Genomic DNA, 5147 nt, shown 5'->3' with positions numbered 1-5147 from the left:
TAAAGGTTGGATTCACACCGATTAACAAAATACATGCTGATGTAAAAATATAGTGATATACAACAGGTACTTACATCTACATTGGAGCACAGAGAATTCCTGCAAGAATCTTTCCTCATAAACGATACCATTGCAGAAATTCTTCTATCTGTTAAGCTTATTTTCTAAAAGAGAGATGGGTAAGAAACCTGTAGAAAATATGATCAGCATGCTATAAAATTTCATGATGCAAGGATACGCACACACTTCTTAGAATTGAGTTGACATATTTTTGCTGGACTGGAGCGGACTAGTTCTTTGGCCATTAGAATCTACTTATTATCAGTAGGAGTTGGGTTTCTCTATGCTGGAGCAGTATCTATAAAAACTGGAGTTGGTTTATTATCTCCTGGCGCTTGGATCTTAAAGGCCTTGTTTGTAACCCTTCAGATTCTAACATAGTCGTCTTCCCCTTGCATGCCTTGTATAGAAGAATGGTGCTTTAATTATAAAACATGCGACAGCAGAGAGATGGAATAGGTACTGAAGAATAGAAAGGCATGACATATTGACATGTATTCCCTCCATCCGGAAAAAAATGGATGGATCTAGGTGTATTTCAGTTCTAGATACATCCTTTTTTATCCATTTCGGCAACATGTAATCCGGACGGAGGGAGTATGGTGTAAGAGCTAGGGATACGACAGGACAACACAGCAAAAAACACTAGTTGAATGTAAAACTGTATGTTAGCGGAATATGCACAGAAATAACTAAGGCAACATACACGTGTATGATTGGGAAAATAAGATGGCATTGCAACAGAGCACTAGAACAACACTTCAATGTAAAAAAACATGGTATGGTAGACATATGAAGTACCTACTGATGAATAACAATGCATAAGATATTCAGAAGCATGATGTCCAAATTAAGGAATATGTATTGAAAACAAGAAGGCATGACATATTTACATGCATGATCAGCATGCTAAGCACATGGCATTGCAACAGAGTAGATACACTCCAGGACATTATATGCATGTTGTACCCATATCACAGGCCAAGTTAGAGCAAGGACCTTGTGGGGTGAAGAGGATTCATCATCTTTCTGCAAGTCTTCTGAAGAACTGCCTTTACATGTTCCATCATATTGGGTATCATTGACATCAAGTTTATTGGCCTTACATTGCTCCATGAGGTTCTTGTGGATATATCAATGTGTGCAATTATATATGACATGCATGGAAGACAACTAGTAGTTAGATTTATGTAATGAGTGCTTGTAGGAGACGACATAAATAGTAGGACTGGGGTTAACTAGCAGCAACAGGTCTCCTAAACTAAAGGCAGAACACAGATGAAAGCTACAGAATATGTATCGTTTGTACTCGAGATTAACTAGAGACGAGGAGAGCTTCATTCGGATGGCCAAGAAAATGGCCTATCAGTAATGAAAAATGGGTTGTACATTTTTAAAACACATCAAACTGGCAATTAGTTTCAAATATCTTTTTTTTCATTTCGAGATTTTAAAATGCATTGATTTTTATGCGTGGACAATTTATTGGATTTTATATTGATATACATTTATTTTTAAAATCAGTCTGAATGTGACTCAAAATTTTAGGATTAAAAACAGTTCAGACCGCACCGACATATGCAAAATTTCCTATAATTTTTTAACCACGACCACAATATGGGCTGTAATGCTAACAAAAAGAATATGGGCTCCAAAAACCCCATAAGAATTAGCAAATGGGCTGTAAATTATTTGAAATAATGGCAGATGGGTTGTATGCTGTTTTCCACAGATTTGAGGCTTTCCACAGATGGCATGTATACTGTTGGATGTCCATCCAACGACCGTCGTGCTTCTTCAATCTCTGCTCTTCCTGCTCCAGCTGCTCAAACAAGCGCCGGCGGGACTGCCTGCACCCTCCTCCTCGCGGCCGGCTCTGCTGCCGCGCAGGCCTCACCGCCCCACCATACACCCATCGCTGGCCTAGCCATCCCTCTACTCACCCACACCTGTTGTTATTCTCCGACAACGGCAGACGAACTAGTAAACCCTCGTACAGTCGTACTCCCCTCCGCATGGGAAACAAAAACAACTGCTGAGTCTTCCCTGCCTCCATGTCGTTCCCTTCCTAGGCCTCGCCGTCGTCCACCGCCCTGGTGCTCTCGGCATGGCGTGGTCAACGTGGTCAATGACCGACATGCATCTGAAGTGGACTGTACGTGGAGAGGCTGACAGCTGGGTCCACGGCCGCACGCAAGAAATGCCTCCTTATTACGCGCAAAATAATGATTCCTCCACCTGACATCTGGGACCCACCAAAAGGGCCTCTGTATTTCGCGAAAAAAATGTTACCGCCGCTGACAGCTCGGACCCACCAGTTATATCTTCGCACGCAAGGAAGTGCCTCCTTATTACGCACACAAAAATGAATACCCCCCCTGCTAGCTGGACCCAGTATAGTGGGCCTACTAAGTTGACGGGGATGAAGGGCTTTGTCAACTTAGTCAATATGCACGATTCTAGCTCGACTGACCGTATGATGTCCATCCAACGGCCGTAGTGCTTCTTCAACCTCTGGTATTCTTGCTCCAGCCGCCCAAAGCAGCGCCGGTCGTGCCGCCTGCTCCTGCCTCCCGTGGCCGGCTGTGCTGCCGCGGAGGCCTCACCGCCCCCATACTACTCCCACCACTGGCGAGGCCATCCCTCCACTCCACTCACCCACACCCCCTGTTATTCTGTGGCGACGGCAGCGCAGCCGAACCAGTGGACCCTTGTACTCCTCTACCCATGGGCATCCACTGCCGCGTCTTCCCCGGCTCTGCGTCGTCCCCTTCCTAGGCCTCGCCGTCGTTCACCACCGTGGTGCTCTCAGCGCGGCGTGGTCAATGTGGTCACGACCGAATTCCATCGAAAGAATATTGTATGTGGAGAGGCTGACAGCTGGGTCCACAGCAGCAGGGACCCACCGGACGCGCAACAGTATTTCGCGAAAAAAACGTTTGCCCCTGACTACTGGGACCCACCCGACGGGCCACCGTATTTCGTGAAAAAAAACGTCCCCCATGCTGTCAGGTCGGACCCATCGGAAGTGCCTCCTTATTACACAAAAAAAATGAATACCCCCTGCTAGCTGGGACCCAGCTTGGTGGGAGGCTGACTTGTGGGCCTACTAAGTTGACGGGGATGGAGGGCTTTGTCAACTTAGTCAATATAAACGATTCTAGATCCAGTGACCGTACGATGTCCATCCAATGGCCGTAGTGCTTCTTCAACCTCTGGTCTTCTTGCTCCAACCGCCCAAAGCAGCGCCGGTCGTGCCGCATGCTCCTGCCTCCCGTGGCCGGATGTGCTGCCACGGAGGCCTCACTGCCCCCTACTATTCCCATCGCTGGCCAGGCCCTATGGCGACGGCAGCCTTACACCGCAGCTGAACCAGTGAACCCTCGTACTCCTCTCCGCGCGGGCTTCCATTGCCACATCTTCCCCGGCTCCGCATCGTCCCGTTCCATGCCTCGCCGTCGTCCACCGCCCTGGTGCTCTCAGCGCGGCGTGGTCAACGTGGTCAAAGAACGACTTCCATCGGACGTGGACTGTGCGTGGAGAGGCTGACAGCTGGGTCCACGGCCGTAGCAAGGAAGTGCCTCCTTATTACGCAGAAAATAATGATTCCTCCACCTGACAGCTGGGACCCACTGGATGGGCCACTGTATTTCACAAAAAAACGGTTCCCCTAACTGCTGGGACCCACTAGCTACATCTTCACACGCAAGGAAGTGCGTCCGGGCAAAAAAACGATTCACCCCCTGACTACTGGGACCCACCAGCTACATCTCCGCACGCAAGGAAGTGCGTCCATGCAAAAAAACAATTCGCCCCCCTGATTGCTGGGACCCACCAGCTACATCTTTGCACGCAAGGAAGTGCCTGACAGTCGGGACCCACCTGGTCGAAGCATATGTAGCGTTGTCATTCTGGTCGCAAACGTGTACGTACATATATACTGGTGGATGTAGAGGCGCGCACATGTCGTAGTAGAGGCGCGCATGTAGCATGTACACGCACGTACAGCGGACAGGGTGCAAGAAAGAAAATACGGCCACGTATGTGTACATATGGGCGGGGTCTCGAACGCCTATTCGCGCATACGTACGGCGATGGCTCGTGTACATGGCTGGTTCGGAACAAAGAAACAACTTCGTCGTCGTGTTCATGGGGAGGCAACGGAATGTGTCGTGTTCATGGGGAGGCAACGGAATGCGTCATGTTCATCGGGAGGCATCGGAATGCGTCGTGTTCATCGGGAGGCAACGGAATGCGTGAGAGCCAACCGGCTGGGTCAGAATGGAATGCGTGGTCATATTCATCGGGAGGGCTTGGACGGAACAGGTGATGGAAACGAGGCCTGGCGTACCGCAGAATGGAGGAAACGGACCTCCTACGGTCGAAACGGGGGTCCTGTTGATCGGGAGGGGTGTGGCGTACCGCAAAATGGAGGAAACGGACCTCCTACGGTCGAAACGGGGGTCCTGTTGATCGGGAGGGGTGTGGCATACCACAAAATGGAGGAAACAGACCTCCTACGGTCGAAATGGGGGTCCTGTTCATCGGGAGGGGTGTGGCGTACCGCAAAACGGGACTCCATGGGATACTATTCATCTCCACCGTCGACCTCCTCCAGCCTCCACGGGCTACCGTCGACCTCCTCCAGCCTCTACGGGCTCCTGTTCATCCAGCATCCACCGCGCGCTACTCCACTGGCTACTGTTCAACCACCCCTCCAGCGTCTACTGTTTATCCAGCCCTCCACACCACGCGGTCTTGTTCAACCACCCCTCCACGGGCACCCCTCCACCGTCTACTGTTCATCCAGCCCTCCACCACACCACGGGGTCCTGTTCTCCAGAGGCAATGCCACCGCTCACTGTTCATCCACCCCCCTGCAATGCTCACTGCTCATCCAATCGATCGACTTTAGTTAGCAGCAGTAGCGAAGGAATCGCATGATCGGGTTCAGTTAACAGCCATCGATTGATCGCTCGGTTTCAGTAACGCGTAGCCTACAGTGCAATCGCTCGGGTTCAGTTAGAGCCCAACGCCTCGCTCGGGTTCAGTTAGAGACAATGCCTCGCACACACGCGCGTACGTGT

Source organism: Triticum aestivum, chromosome 2A (assembly GCF_018294505.1).
Source record: "Triticum aestivum cultivar Chinese Spring chromosome 2A, IWGSC CS RefSeq v2.1, whole genome shotgun sequence".
Taxonomy (NCBI): domain Eukaryota; kingdom Viridiplantae; phylum Streptophyta; class Magnoliopsida; order Poales; family Poaceae; genus Triticum; species Triticum aestivum.
The sequence above is the reverse complement of the archived record's forward strand: the minus strand, read 5'-3'. Positions refer to the sequence as shown.